This window comes from Impatiens glandulifera, chromosome 4, assembly GCF_907164915.1.
Source record: "Impatiens glandulifera chromosome 4, dImpGla2.1, whole genome shotgun sequence".
Taxonomy (NCBI): Eukaryota; Viridiplantae; Streptophyta; class Magnoliopsida; order Ericales; family Balsaminaceae; genus Impatiens; species Impatiens glandulifera.
The window spans coordinates 12,018,465-12,036,016 of NC_061865.1; the positions used below are offsets into that span (position 1 = coordinate 12,018,465).

At 29.6% G+C, this 17,552-nt stretch overlaps 1 non-coding gene across 1 annotated transcript; it reads left to right on the top strand.

The window, feature by feature from the left end:
- The first annotated feature begins 14,077 nt into the window (after window positions 1-14,077).
- Window positions 14,078-14,274, top strand: LOC124937244. The gene has a single exon (XR_007099346.1). It is a non-coding gene; the product is annotated as a U2 spliceosomal RNA (small nuclear RNA).
- The last annotated feature ends 3,278 nt before the right edge of the window (window positions 14,275-17,552 follow it).

A 17,552-nucleotide genomic window follows, 5' to 3' on the forward strand; every position in this document is an offset into this window, starting at 1 on the left:
AATTTACTCTCACATATATCCAAATTAACCACAGTTCTCGACCTGGCAATCCGGACACTTTAAAAAATATATATATATATATATATATATATATTTCCATGAAATATGGTCCAAACAACTCTATGTTACAACTTACAATGTATCTATTTATAAAAATAATCAAAAGACATAAATATTAAATTATTAGTCTTAAACTTATTAGTCAACTACTTTATTAATGGTACATTAATCTAGGGCATATCTTCTCCCAATGCTTCTAAAATATTCTTTGATTGTGCCTAGTTAGACGATTGAGACTCCCTCGGTTAAGAAGATAAAAGCACAGTGAGTGACAATAGGCTGGCGCACCCCTCCAACTCAATGAAATTATTTGATTTCATTTTCAAATTATTAAATTAACTTTTTCCAAATATGTTTTCAACTAATACTTAGTAATTACTGTGTCTAAAAACAACGTAATTTTTATATATTTTTTTTTTAAAAAAAATCACTATTAAAATTTGCATCAACAAATTGATGAATGTGATGTCATTTTTAATATCTCACTCTATTTTAACATAATGATACAATAAATAACTATTTTTTTTAATTGAATAATACATGAGTTATTTTTAATTGATTTTTTGACGACTTTTAGATGACAATTTATCTCTTAATATTGTCATTTCATTGATTACTTTTACATGAATATTCTTCTCGATGTTCAATTGTTTGTCTCCACTTATCTCTTAAATATCTCTTAAATATTAAATTATTAGTTTTAAAATTATGAAAAAACTTAAAACCTATTACAATATATAAACTCTGATAAAATATCTGATCAAAATCCGATAATTTTTCATTAATAACTAAGTGCCTTAACGTCTCATCCTAGACTTGACATTTCTACTAGAATATATTTAAGAAATAACCAAGCTTTCCATACCTATTTTTTTCATTACATTTATTTTTAATGTTTTAAGTAATGATGGACTTGGAGTTGGTCCCATAACCCTCTCCTAATTGTTTTATATGTATCTTTGGAAATTGGAAGGGCAACTTTCATCAAATTACCATTTTCCAACTCTTGACAATAAAGTTCTATAAAGACCTCTGTGCATTTGGGATAGTATTTCCAATTTATCTCTATATATGAGATACCTAGATTGAAATTTCCCATGGATTTACACAGCTCTTTTAGTTTTTAAATTATTAACAAATATATAACAATAAAAACAAATATAGATGGAAGAATTAGAAGGGTATATACATAAAAATCCAGTCTACAATTATATCAACTTATAATTGGTATCAATTAACTACAAAATAAATACAACAAGAAATTTAAAAAATTGAAATTCCGTGACAAAAAGTATAAAAAAAAATGGAAGTGGATTTTATTGAAAATAGTCGTTTAAGATACAAATACTTACCAAAATTTTTAGTTTTGTACTAATAAGGTTCATATACTAAAAATGAAGAGATATGAACTACTGATAATTATCTTCAAACATTTTAACTTCATATAAACTAGTTTGTAAATATATATTTCAGCAGATAACAAACATTTATATAATTACCAAATACTCTTCTTATATGTAAACTAAAAGCAGCAAATTACTAAACATAAATATAATTTCAGACATAAAAAATTGTGTAAATACCTAGAAACATAGAGAGCTAGAATTCAGTGATAGAGAAGTATGAATGCTATTTTCAATGACAACTTACATTTATAAACTAGGATTTGTTCTTTTATTGTCTTCAATATCCGTATTTTGCAACAATAGGACATACTCCTTCATCAATCTCACATCCACTTTTCTCTATAAATACAAATTGTTTTCTTATAGGAACAACTAATTTCCTCTATAAATACAGATCTCTTTTACATATGCGCATAAACAACTGTTTTTCTCTATAAATATAGATCTATTTTAGATCTGCGCAGAAACAACTGCTTTCTTCTGCAAATATTGCGATCTCTTCTATATCTGCATAAAATTCAAATAGAAATAGTGAAAAAAAAGTGGGTTGGATGTAAGTATTGGTACTTGAATTTAAAATATGAGATAAAAGAGGGACGATATGATGTGATGTTGTAAGGAGGGTATTAAACATTAAGGCAATGTTTAGATTTTGGGTTAAAATTTTGTTTGGTAAAAAAAAGGTTATAAAAAGTTTAATTATTGGTTAATTTTAGTTTTCCTTTGTCCAGCTCTTCGTGTTTATTTTTTGTGGATCAATAAAGCGCAGGGTTACAAACAAAAGTACACAATCGATGACAGGGCTTCAGATTGTGGAGAATCAAAAAACGCAAACGAACAAGACAGATAATAGTTAACATACAAAATATTTTTTTGATGTTGCACTTATTAACTAAGATACTAATCTTTAGATAATATTATTAAATCCTACATCTTTTGTTGATCAACTCTTATATATGTATTGGTGTTGTAACATCCCTAATTCCTATTTTTCAAGACCGAGGGTGGTGGGATGTTTGAACCGTGAACATAAATAAGTGGAAAACAGTAACATATGCAGAAGAGAAGAGTTATATATATATATATATATATATATATATATATATATATATATATATATATATATATATATATAAAGTGGTGCTACAAAATTCGGTCTTTTAAAAAAACAAGATACGGTCATTTACTATAAAAACATTAAGATACGATCAATTGTTACAAAAACTACGGTCTTTAAGTACTAGACCCTCCAAAGTACAGGGTCTTCAGTATTTGTCCCTCCTTTCACACACATTCCCTTCACCTTGCCCCACTCCAAGTCCACTTCATCAGGTTGTGAAATATTGGTAATAATTATGGAATTGTACTTGGTTGTGAGCTATTGGTAATAGCTCACAGTTGAATCTTAAACCACCAACCATTGTAGTTAAAAATGACTTTCTGCGACGCTTAAAAAGACTTCTGCCAACCTTTAAAAGCGTCGCCAAAAACATTACCGACACTTATTCTTGCGTCGCCAGAAGCAGGGTGGGCGCAAGTTTTTACCACGCTTATTTAAGCGTCGGTACAAGCGTTGCCGAAAGGCAAAAGTTTTAACGACGCTTATTTAAGCGTTGGCAAAATTAAAAAACGTCGCTAAAAGTCTATTTTTTTAAAACTTTTTTTTAAAATTTGTTTTTTTCTATTTTCATTTTAGATGTTATTTTTTTATCTCTACTATTATCATATTTGCCCTTCATCTCTCAAGTACCTGATGAACATGACCCTAAACCCTTAGGGTGAACCCATATTCCAACACATTTTAATCTTAAAAACACTTCAGAAACTAATGAACTCTCTCATATTTTATATACCAAAAACTTCTTCTTTTTCTCCGATGTGGGATAAATGTCATATTAACACTTCAGGCACTAATGAACTCTCTCATATTTTACTTTTAATTTTAATTAAATTTAAATAATAATTAAATAAAAGACATATATTAATAATACTATACAAAGTTTAAAAATCATGTTATATAAAAAATATTAATTAAATTTTAATGTTAACAAAATTTTAAGTCAAATTTAATTTTAATAAAATTTAAAAATTAAAATAAAATATTTACAAAATTTAAAAATAAAACATAAAATTATTAAAATTTAGAATATTTAAATTATAAGGTTTTAACAAAGTTGGTATATAAAAAAAATAAAGGTGGTGGTATAGATATAAAGGTTGGCAAAAGTTTTTTTCTTTTAATTTTTACCCACGCTTAATATGGGTTGGCATATAAGGGTCGCTGAAAGTATGTTTTGTTGTAGTGTCTATCTATGAAAATAAACCAACTTATCAACTTGATAGAGGGAAACTTATGCCCTTAAACTTCATACATCTTTCCTCTATCGTTGCGTGCCCCGAGTATTGTTCTGCTTCAGTCCTAGGAAAAAAATCGTGAATTTTTGTTTGGTTACTCTAATTTTAGTTAAAATTATGATTTTTGGTGATATTTGAACCAATAACCAAATACAAACTTTTATTTTTTTCTACATTCAGCCGAACCAAGTACTCAAATATGAGCGCATAGATGTCTCTGGGTCTATCTAATAGCATATTTAGAAGTTCTTTTCTATTTTATTCAGATATATTTTATGCCATAACTGGTGTCTAACAGCGTCTGACTAAAGTGCCCCCAGAATACTTAGGTGCCGGAGAGGAGGAAGCACAAAGGAGGAAGCACAAAGGGTCGATCTTCAATTGTTTCGTGTTTAACATTTGATTATAGTGAAGCTTCTTTTGGACAAAAGTTCTGTGGTTTTTACTCCTTGATTTGAGGAGGTTTTCCATGTTAAATTTTTGGTGTTCTTGTTTCATTTATATTTTCTTTTATGTTTGTTGTTTCTCGCTCCTAAAGATCCAATCAAGTGGGGAATAGTTTATTATCACGCGTGTGGTGATTATTTCACTTTATTCCCAACATAGTGGTATCAGAGCTTGGTTATAAGCGAGTTTATTTTTGATTAGTTTATGGATATTAATACAAACAAAATGATTTTGTTGAATGGTTCAAACTATCATATTTGGAAGGGTAAAATGAAAGATCTTTTATTTGTGAAGTCTTTGCATTTACCTATTTTTGGTAGTGAGAAACTTATCTCAAAATCTGATGAGGAATGGACTTATAAGCATGAACAGGTATGTGGTTTCATTCGTCAATTTGTTGAAGAGAATATTTATAACCACATACAACATGAGACAAATGCACATACTTTATGGGGTAAACTTGAGAATTTGTATGCTTCAAAGACAGAAAGTAACAAATTATTTTTGCTCCAAAATATTATTCATTTGAGATATAATGATAGTGCTTCTATGGATGATCACTTGAATGAGTTTCAGGGTGTTCTTGATCAGATGTCAGTAATGGGTATAAACTTTGAAGACGATGTTCAAGGGCTTTGGTTATTGACTACTCTTCCTGATTCATGGGAGACTTTTAAATTTATCTTTGTAACTCTATTTCTAATGGTGCGGTGACATTGGATATGGCCAAAAGTGGTGTCTTAAATGAAGAATTGAGACGAAAATCTCAAGGCTCTTCATCACAGTCAAATGTGTTTGTTGCTGAAAATCGGGGAAGACAAGATAGTAGAGGCGAGAAAGATAAGTCGAGACATAAGGGTTGGAACAAGTCTAAGTCAAAGTACAAGCCAACTAAATGTTACCATTGTGGTAAAAGTTAACACATGAAGAAGAACTGTTATAAGCTCAAATATAAAGAGAACGAATCTAAGCAAAAGAAAGATGATTATGAAGATCGCGTCTCAGCAACTACTTATGATATCTTCACTGTTCACGACCAGAATACAATTAACCTTGTATGTGATGAGTCAACTTGGGTGTTTGACACAGGAGTTTCCATACATGTTATGTCAAAGAAAAATTATTTTAAATCTTATACTTCTGGTAATTTTGGAGTATTGAAGATGGGTAATAATAGTGTCGTAAGTAAGGTTATTGGTATTGGAGATGTTTGCCTAGAATCAAGCAATGGGTCGATGTTGCTTCTTAAAGATGTTTGACATGCTCCAGACATGAGATCCTTGTCAGTTATCATACCCGGGAGATCCTTTTTATAGTCATTCTTAACCAAGAAAGTAGTTAAGGCGGTTGAATTTCGAATTATATCCGTTTATGGTAGTTAATGGCCTACGGTTATAGGCAAAATGATCAAGAATCTTTGTTATCATTTTTGGACCTCTTCATTTTTTTTCAAATAAATCGGCCAAGGTTATCCACACGAGGAACAAGTCAATGCCGACGTTTAGGATCGGTTGATCAGGTATGCGTGTGTTGACCGAAGGAGTTTGGCCTTTGCTTGTTGAGCACTTGGCTCTTCGTCTGCCTAGCCTAAGTCTAGCATGGGTTCATGCCTTAGTCCGGCCATTTTGCATAAGAATGTTTGGTTTAGGACAAATGGCCTAGAACACGTTTGACTAGTCTATATTTATTTTTGTTTTTTCTTGCAAAATAAATATTAATTTTATTAGTGCTAAATAGTATACCTTATTTAACATATTTTTTAATTAATATTTATTTTCATTTCATTTTATTTTTCAAATAGCCCGGAATTTATCGATATAACATCGTTACCAAAAATAATTAATTATTTAAAATCCATATATGAGTCCGTTTAACATTTTTTAAATCAATTTTGTTTGTTCAAAATTATTTGAAAATTATAAATTGAGAATGTAAAAAATGGATGTTTAAATGTGCAAAATATTGATTAAAATCAATTTCCCTATTTTGATTATAACATTTTGTTACAAGTCTTGATTTGTACTTGTTTAATGTGTCGTTAAAATTCAATTTAGTTTTAAAAGCTCATCTACATTCAATTTTTAGTAATTCTTTTAATTCACATGTTCTATTACCACTTACACCTTCTAATTCATTATGCATAATTTTCTGCAATATAATTTTTTTTAAGCTTCTAAATAAGTTTGTGGTGTTGAAGTATGATCAATATTAGATAAAAATTAATTTATTCATTATCTCTTAAAAAAACGGTAAGTATTTTCATTTATTGATGTTAGATTTAGATTTTCAAATTCATCTTCTAATGACGAGATGGACATTTGATTTTTGTTTAGAGGTAAATTATTTAAAATTATAGTTTTCTTAAAAAGGAAATATGTCTTAGTGAAAAATAAGATCTCGAGACGTAGCATTTCTCCATAATGAAGTTGATAAGCAATATATCATTTTTAGTTTGAAGGATATATAATAAAAATACATTTTATGACTTTGACTTTATCGGTAGAGTATTTACAATGTAACAAAGACTACCAAAAAAATTTAGATAGTTATAATCAAATTTGGTTTAAGTGAGCATATATATATATATAAGTGTTTTTCAGTAGGCATTGTGATTTACATAGTAAGTAGAGATAAAGACTAAAATATAATTGGCACACTCAATGTTTCAATAAATATCTTATAACTTGTGTTAAATATTTTTGTGTACGCTTCACAACTCAATTTTGTTATAAGGTATAAACACGTGTCTTTTGATGAATTATTCAAATATTATTAAAAAGTTGAGAACATTTAGTATTAAAAATTATGTTCCATGGCACTTCTCATTGTTTTAACACTATTATTAAAATGATTTATAACCATTAGAATGAAATTTGTAATTTTATCAAATACATTTTTTTGTCTCTAAGAATAAAAGTCCATGTACATCTTGAAAATCATCTATTATTATAAATTTATAAGATGTGTTTGTCAAATACTTTTTTTTTATAATGACCACTATAAGATCAAACTATTTTAAAAGGGTATCCTATGAAACTTTGTAATTGGACATATTAAATACTCCACAATTAAAAACAAAGAGAAACTCACTTGAGTCTTTTAGTTTTCATCTTCTAGCTCATAAGTGTATTTAAAATGTGTACATATTCTAACTATTTAGTTTCCCTTATTTTTGTATAAATTCATACTCTTGTAATTCTAACCACACACTGTAAATACATTCTTAATCCACAACAAGTTTTTTTGATACTTATCTTTTCTAACTTGGTATCAAAGCTATTATTCAATTTTAAAAAACATATGTATTCATGGCCTCTTTTTCATCCTCTTCCACTTCAACCACTCATCTTTTCCACAATCTCACATCCATTAAACTTGATCATAAAAATTTTCTTCTTTGAATATCTCAAATATTACTTACCTTAAAGTTTATGGCCTCTATCCATACGTTACTAGAATTAATTTTTCCCTTGAAGCCTTTCTCTAAGCCGATATTACTAACGGATCTAGTGTCTTCACTCCAAATCTTGCTTTTACCATCTAGGATATTAAAGGATCATTTCATGGTTTCTCTCCACCCTTTCCGAATTCATCCTCATGCATTATGGTATGCTTTAGAACGCACATTCGCCTCTCAATCTCAAGCTCTTCTAATGCAGCTTCGTCTTCAACTCTATAAAGTGATGGTGGAATATTTGCATAAATAAAATCAATCATCGATATGCTTTCTAGTGTCAGGAAAAACATATCAACAAGAGTTCGTCATTTAAGCTTTTGGAGGACTCGGTCTTGAATACAAATCCCTCATCATAGTGGAAACCACTCCCATTGATCTTATCACCATCGAAGACCTCTAAGGAATGCTTTTTACACATGCAATTCGCCTTGAAGCACTCCATTCTAACTCTTTAATGCTAATCTTGATTTTGGATTAAGAGGGATTTCGAAACCATCTTATTTCCAATAATTACGATGTTCGGTCTCCTCTCCGAGTGATTATAATGTAGAAAATGAAATTGTCAATATATGGGCTCTCATAATTCTAATGGATATTAAATAAATGGGCCATCAAGTTCATCAAAATTTTCACACTCCACCGGGCTTCTACTATCGAGTTAAGGGGTCCTTCTACTATTGGGCCTTCTATTTTGGGTCGTGTGCCCAATAAAAATAAAGTATAATGTCAATTGTTTGATTGTTTTGATCATGCGGCTAATATTTGTTGATCGAGTCTATTTTGTCAGATTTGTAACTTTATAGGCCATTCGATTGAAACTTGTCGACGTCGTTAGAATCAAAATTTAACGACACTCTCTACTATGATGACTACACCTTCTTTTGTTTATAACTCGGTTTGGTATCCCAACTCTAGTGCTATAGAACATCTCACGACGAATCTTAAAAACCTTAGCATTTGATTCCCTATAATGGTAAATAAACTATTAAAATGGGATACGGTAACCCTCTTCATATTTCTAATATTGTGCAATCATTCATTCTATGTTCCAATAAAAATCTTCACCTACGTAATATATTACATGTCTCATTAATCACAAAAAATATTTTAAGTGTTTCCAATTTTTGTCGATAATAATATATTTTTTGAAAATTTCATCCAAATAATTGCATTGTCAAGCATTAGGTCACGAAAAGGGAACTTTTTCGCGGCACACTTAAAAATGAGTTATATCGTCTACACTCAATTATCAACCATCTGCCCACTCAATAAGCTCTTGTTGGAACTCGTTCATCTGTCAACTCTTGGCATCATCGTCTTGGACATACTTCATCATCAGCATCAACCTTTATTATGTCTTATTTTCATTTACCTATTATTGGAAATAATCAATTAAGTTTTTGTGAATCTTGTCAAGTTGGAAAACCTCACAAATTCCTTTTCATGTTTCTCAATCTCGTTGTAATTCTCCATTAGAGTTAATACATTTTGATGTTTGGGGTCTTGCTCCTCTTTTCTCTACTAACGGTTTTCGATATTTTGTCCATTTTATCGATGACTACATCTGCTTCACTTGGCTATATCATCTCTATCAAAAATATGATGTATTGCCAAATTTTATCAAATTTAAGATACTTGTTGAAAATCAATTCAACATATCCATTAAAGCTTTACGATCTGATTGGGGAGGCAGATATAGGAGTCTCAAATTTTATCTTGAAACTCGTGGCATCCAACATCGTCTAACATGCCCTCATACAAGTGAACAAAATGAATTTGTTGAACTCAGAATTCACCACCTTACATAAATGAGTCTTACTCTTCTTGCTTATGCCTATATGCCCTATCTTATTAGGATGATGCTTTTCTGACAATTACGTATCTCATTAATCGTCTTCCTTCAAATAGTAAGGCTCGTCAATCTCCATTTGAAATTATTTTTAATCGTCCTCCTAACTATCTATTCCTCAAATCTTTTAGATACTCTTTCTTTCCACTCACTCGATCATATAACTCTCACAAAATGGATCTTTGAACTCTAAAATGTATTTTTCTTGACTATAGTGCAAATCACAAAGGCTATCGTTGTCTACATCTTCCTTCCGGAAAAATATATATCTCTCGTCATGTCACTTTTGATGAACAAATATTTCCATTTAAAAATACAATACCATAATTTACCAATCTTTCTACATCGTCAGTCTCTCTAACACCACCACATTTTCTTTTTATGCCACGTTCATCACCTCAAATCTCTCTAATTTTAACATCATAAATCTCATATCTACAATATTTACCAATATCCAAACACTCATCATCAAAATTCAACCATCCATCTTCACCAACCAACTCGTCAACATCAAACTCATATAATCCATCCATCCTCAACAACCAACTCATCTTTAATCAATCCTCCTACTCCCATACGTGGACGTTCCACCGTTATACATGCTCCTAAATGTTTCTTTCATCATATGATCACAAATGCTAAAGCTCATGCTCTTTACAACGCCAACATTGACACCATCTCCACCTATCCACCCATGTGTTTCTCCACTACCAATAAATATACTCAATGGCGTTCTATCATGGAAAATTAGTTTAATGCACTAATTCAAAACAAGACGTGGTCTTTTATTCCTCAATCCTTATAGAATATCGTGGGTTACAAATGAGTTTTCAAAATCAAATAAAAATTTGATTGTTCCATTGAACATCATAAGGCTCGTTGAGTTGTAATGGGCTTTCATCAACAAGAATATATTGACTATCTTGAAACATTCAACCTAGTTGTGAAACATTCTACCATCCGAACTATCCTCTCACTTGTGTCACTCGTCAATGGTCTATTCATCAACTCAATGTTAGCAATGTCTTTCTACATGGAACTCTACACGAGAAAGTTTTTATGTCTTAACTCCTTGGGTTCACTCATTATGATTATCCTAATCATGTGTACAAATGTTAAAAAGTACTATATGGACTCAAGCAAGCTCCTCGTGAATGATATACTACATTGAAATCCGCTATGAATCACAACATTGTTGGTGCTCTCCAATATTTTCTGCATACTTGACCTGAACTAGCATTTGTTGTCAATTGTATCTGCCAATTCATGTAATCTCCTATCATCACTCATTGGTCTGTATTAAAAAGAATACTTTGATACTTTCATAATACTCCTCATCGTGGACTTCTTTTAAGTTAAAATTCTCATTTAACTTTAAATCTCTAACTTCAATATTGGATTTGGAAGATCCATCTATAAAGTATAAATATTTATTTTTGTTCTATGTTATGTATTTGTGTAAAAAGATTTCTATTATTGCATATGTGATTGCTAGCACTTAGTCTATGAGCGATATATTCTTCCATTTCTCTACATGATTTAGGCTAATGGTTAATTTAATAGCGGTAAAATATAAGAGTTAGTATACTTATGTGCTTCAAAGTTTATATTTTGTCATTTTGAATTTCATACTCTATTTGATGTTGCTACTCTGTTCATCCTCAATTCTTTAAACAACTTCTAAATTACTTTAATTTTTTTTTAGATATTTCAATTGGTGCATCTTCATCATTAAATGATGGTGTGCTTGTTGCATATATTGTATTCATTTTTTTTCCACCACTCAGGTAGCCCCAAAATCGGAAACATTACTCTTTGGTATGCCCTTTCATCCTGTAGTGATTACACACTATGTTCTTAATGTTCTTAATATTATGTCTATCATCATTGAGTCTCATTGTCTTATTCATAGGTCCTCCATTTGACTTTACGAACATGGCTTAATGATGCTCATGATTTTGAATAGTAATGTGTTTTTTCTTCTCAACATTGAATAGCATGGTGAAGGCTTTGTAAAGAGTTGATAGTGGGTCCATTATGAGTATGGAACCTTGATGTTTTCAAAAGAGTCATCAATGCCTAATAAGAACAAATATAAATTGTTATTTTTATAGTCCATTATCACTCGTTTTTCTAATTTACATCCAACACGTTTATATGTTACTCAAATCACCAATATAGTTTATGTATGGTTGTAAATGTGAAAGTTCATCTCAGCTACGTAACGTGCTTTAATTTCGTCCCTTACTTGTCGTGACTTGTAAAAGTGCTCTAAAAATTGACCTTATTCAATTTATCAATAATATTCATGATCTAAATTCTTACAGATGCATCGACAATCCTCCAAAGTATATTTTATATGTTATCACTCGGTATCTTACGAGAATCATCTATGAACCATGTCTTCTTCTTAGTAAATGCTTAGTAAATGCTCGTACTCAACTCAAAGTTGGAGTCTTCTAAGGATTATCAATGTAAGAACGATTAAAGAAGATTCTCCTCCATTAAGATATAGAGGATTAGTACGATCACACATTTTTTCCTGTAACTTGAAAACAAAGAGAAGATGTATTTTGAACAATTTTCTACAATTGTGTTAGGGTTTTGATCCTCCACTAGTGGTTGGTCGACACTTGAGTCTTGATGAAGTCTTGAATCAGTAGTTGAATGATGTAACTTAGTATTAGGCTCAAAATCTTCTTATGATTCGTCTAGAAGATCATCGTTATCATAGTTGAACGAATCGTAGTTCAGTAAGTATTTTCCATATTATTCCCCTTATGCTCTAATACCAAATAAAACTTGAAGAATCAACATTGATTTAATGAATCAAGATCAATAATTGAGAGTAGTTGGAGAAAAAACGGTCTAAAATATTATTGAAACAGTGAAGTGTTAATCAACACTAGTGTATGGACAACTTTATAGGTTATGGGTGAATCAGTACGATATACCGTAATTTTTTGTTCATATCGTATATCGTACCAAAAGTTTTAGTATATTAAAAATTATACTGTTACCGTGCCGTTATTTTGATATACCGAATTTTGGTAGGATACAAATAACATACCGATTATATCGAATATTGACCGTATTATAATGTTTTTATCGAATAATATTAAAGTTTAATAATATTTTATTTTTATTTTCAAAAAATAGTTTTCTATAATTAAATTAACATAAATCTATTTAGAGAATGATATAATATATTAAAATTATAAAAAAAATACTTTTAGAGGGACCTTCAAATCTGTTTAAAAAATAGAATAAACTTAGTAAGATTGATTTATTCGTTTAGGATGGCTCCGTGAAATTTAATTTTGTAACTAAAATTGAAACTTAATTATTTATAATTATTATATATATTTTTAATTTATAAATATTATTTCAAAATATACTAATATATCCAAATTTTGAAAACCGCATATTTTTTTTACCATACCATTTTTTTATATACCAAAAAAATTGATATTTAAATATAGTGCTACTGTATTTTTATATACACCCTAAACTATAAAATAGTCCTCAAACTATTACTTTATATTTAAGTATTATATTAAACTTATTATACTCATTAATAATCTTTAAACTATAATCTACCCTAATTAGTTAGTATAAAACTATATAAAAAGTAAGAAATACTTACCTCAATAAGCCATAATCAGTTCGGTTTGATTGTTTTTTTTTTCTTTTTGACTAAAATGTATAGTCAAATAGTTGACCTAGGTTAACCAAATGGTTAATTATTTATTCGGTTTTTGTGGATATATTGGGTCTGTTTTATCAACTTATTATCTAACAACAAAAAAAATATATATATTTATTGATAAGTGGTGGTGTATTAGTTAAGTAGAATGAAGATAGCATTTTTATGTATTAAGTTAAAATCTTCCTTTGTAAATATTATGAAGTTTGTTCTTATCATTCTTAAACATGGTACCTTCCCTAAACCCTAAAGACAACTCTTCAACTCCCAGCAAAGGAAGAAACCAACTTATCAAAATTAACTTATTCTTCATTCCCTTCAAAAAGGATGAAAGAATGTTCATAAATTGTAACAATCCTTTAAATACTAACAATAAGAACATCAACCCATATTGGAATTAAGAAGAACAGATGTATAGGGTTGACCTTCACCATTTTCTCCTACAATATCATACAAACTAGGAATTGCTTAAACACAGATGCTGTTCATTTGGTAATTCAGAAAATTATAACAAACACAGACCTTAGAGAAGAACCAATTAATGTAGGAGACCGAAGAAATGCAAGAAATGAAAAGACTAGCATCGGATAAACTACATACACTCAAGAATACAGAGGAGAAAGTGCTTCGTTTACGGCCACCTGATTGCTTTGTCGATCTCCAGATAAAGAAAGGAAATAGATCTGGGAGAAGAAAGTTGTATCTCCTTCATTGTTACTTGTCCCACATCGGTTGAAGACTACTAAGCTAGCTAAGGAGAAAGATTATAAAAGGCAAGTTGATGTAATGAACAAAGCATACCTTTCTCGGCCTTTTGGCTAAGATCAAGTGTAGTATCTGTTCTTATCAGTTTAATATCTGATACGTGGGTCATCGGTCCACATGATATTAAATTAATCTTTTATGGGTGAAGGCCCAATACCAGTAGCTTGCTGCTGGGGCTCTTCGCGCGTCTCCTTTGCTTTACACTACTGCATAGGCTGGCGCACCCTCCAATTCTTAGTTTAATATTTTGTTCTCTGATTTTATATCTTATATAATAAAAATTAAAAATATCTTAGCTTGATTATAGTTATATATTTTCATTATATTTAATTTTACCTATTTTTATTAATTAAGCTTAGTATATATAATATTTTAAAAAAATTTGTGATTGTAAAATATAAATATATTATACCAAATGTTTTTTTTTGTTTGTTTATTCAGTACTTTTGTTGATTTAAATGTGATTATAAATTATGCATAAATATGCTTCTATATTAATAATATATCTGCATTTATTTGTGCTAGAAATATCAGTTTGATTTTATAATATAATGTAACTAGAATAATGCATTTCAATTTGAAATTCTCTATACATATATGAAAATCCATTTAATTTTATAAGACGCAGTGAAACAAAAAGCAAAATCCTCAATTTGAATCTGCATACTGCAATTTAGTGATCTGTCAAGTATAATCTCCAATTCGAATATGCATACAACTTAATTTCATTGTCAAATAGAATATCTAATTTGTATTTGTATAAGTGTTAAATGGATAGATATTCCAATAGAAGTAGATGATTCATTCATAAACTAAATAGTTGTACAAACATATTCAATTTAAATATAGTAATCTTAATAGAGCCAGACAGAAAGGTGGGATGAGTTGGCTTCACACATTCAAAACAGATGTTATATATGTTATATTAGTTGGGTAAACTATAAAAAAATTAAGTCTATAAATAAAAAAAAGTCTAAACTAAATTTCAAACTAAAAAGTTTAAACTATATTAATTGTGTCAATATTCTTCTGCTCTTCATTCCTCTCTATATATATTTTAGATCTATGACAGAAACAACTGATTTCTTTTGTATATCTCTTTTAGATTTGCGCATAAACAACTTATTTATTCCGTAAATATTGTGATCTATTTTAGATCTACGAAGAATTCTAGCAGGAACAATGAAGAAGAAGTGGGTTGGGAGTGAGTAAATGTACTTGAATTTAATGTTGGAGATAAAAGAGGGGATATTAGATGTGACGTTGTAAAGAGTGTCTTAAGTGTTAAGGCAATTTTGGATTTGAGTTAATTAAAAATATCATTTGGGTTAAAATGTTGTTTGGTAAAAGGTTATAAAAAGTTTGGTGAATTTTAGTTTTTGAGTTTTCCTTTTTCTAGTTCTTCGTGTTAATTTTTTTTATCAACTAAACACAGGCCTATCGACGATGGAGCTTCATATTATATAGGGTCAATAAATGCAAATGAACATCGACGAATAATAGTTAGTAACATACAAAATAAAATTTGAATGTTGCACTTATTAACTCAAATATTAATGTTTAAACTTTTTGAATTTTTTAACTAGAACTTTCATAAAAAAAAAGTTGGAATTTTGAGTGGGGATAGATTAACAAAAGTAGTGATTTGTTTGCAAATATAAACTCACTATTTTGCTATGTTTATAAATTAATCAATCTGTTTTGGTATATCTAGATAAAACATCCAACTTTATCATTGTTTTAATGATTAACTTTATCAAATGAAAAAATAAATTATTGTTTTTCTCTTAAAATGTAACTTGTATACTTTTTTGAGTGAAATATGTAATTACCTTGTTTTCATTATTTTTTGTTCTTTTAATCTTGTGTTTAGATGTAAAATTTGAATTCCAAATGTTAGAATGTGAAAAAATAAATTAATGTTTTTCTTTTAATTATGCAAATTAGAAGCTGTTTCTGTGAACATGTATCATTATATTTATTTTATACAATTGAAAACATCTATTTTAACACGAAACATATAACGGAACTTCATAAAAAATGAAAATAAATAAAAACAAGAATGATTGGTTCTAGCCGCTTGGGACCTACAAATGGTCGCGTTTTGGTTTTGGTTTGGTTTATGTGGAAAAAATTGTATGTTTGACAAAGAAATCACATTAATATTGCTTCTAAGCAAGGGTCTACCATTAATTATAGTCTTAAAGTTATGACACTAGTTCTACATTTTTTTATTTAATATTACTCCAAAATTTAATGGTTAGTTTTGCTCCAATTATAAGGTTATACTTTAATAGTTTTTTTTTCCAACAAATTGTCTTCTACGCCAATATATCAAATCATACATCTTTTGTGATCTAATCTTATATATGTATTATTTTGATCAACTTTTCTTAAATCTTTTAATTGCACAAGTGAATTCTTATGGAAACAAGATATATTCAAGCTAATTGGGTTTAATAAAAACCCAGCTTCTCAAGGGACTTAAACTTTTACATTCTAATGTGACAGAAATCGATAAAATTATTTGAAAAAATAATTTCAAGATAATAGAAACTTGGTGCTTGAGTTGTGTTCACTATGGCTCAACAAAACTAGGAAGATTATTACTTTTATTTGACATAATCAAACTTGTAAACAGTTACTTTCTATGACACTTATAGATAGATATTTTAAACCTAATAAAATTTACAGAACAAACAACAAATTCGAACTCTACCCATCCACAAGAGTTCTTATTGTCTGCTCAAGAAGAATGTCTATCTTTCCATACAAAGATATCATTTCATTATGCCATTGCCATGAAACAAAATGATATGAACTCTCATGAAAGATGGCCATATCCAGGTGAACTTAATAGACAAGGATTATTCTTGGCCAACCTGCAGAACCTATAAAGACCAACTCCAGTGTCAAAGTATCACCATCAGGTATACAAATTACAGCAACATACTTAACACGATCAATTCAAAGCACTCACAGTTGAATCTTAACCCACCATTGAAGTTAAAGAAAACTCTTCAATTACCTACCTATGAAAAATAAACCAACTTATCAAACTTGATAGTGGGATACTTATACCCTTCAATCTATCCACAATGCAATGCAAGAATGTTCATGGGATTTCAACAATCCTATAAAATACTATACAAACTAGGAATTGCTTACACACAGGTCCTACACATTTGGTAATTCAATCTGCCATCAGTTCCTTTCAGTGGAATTGACATCGGAAAAAAGACATTCAGAGAACAGATGTAGGAGGACGTAGAAATGCAAGAAATTAAAACACGAACAGAGAGAAAGTGCTCTTAGAATAACGTAGATGGAGATTTGTATTTCGTTTACAGCTTCCTTTCATCGCTTCTCCATCTACATATCCAGGATACGCAGGCAGAGAAAATAAGAAAATAGATAATGGGAAAAGAAAGTTGTATCGAGGAAGGGTAAAACTGATATTCAGCCATCTCCCTTTTTTGTCCCACATCGTTTGAAGACTATTAAGCT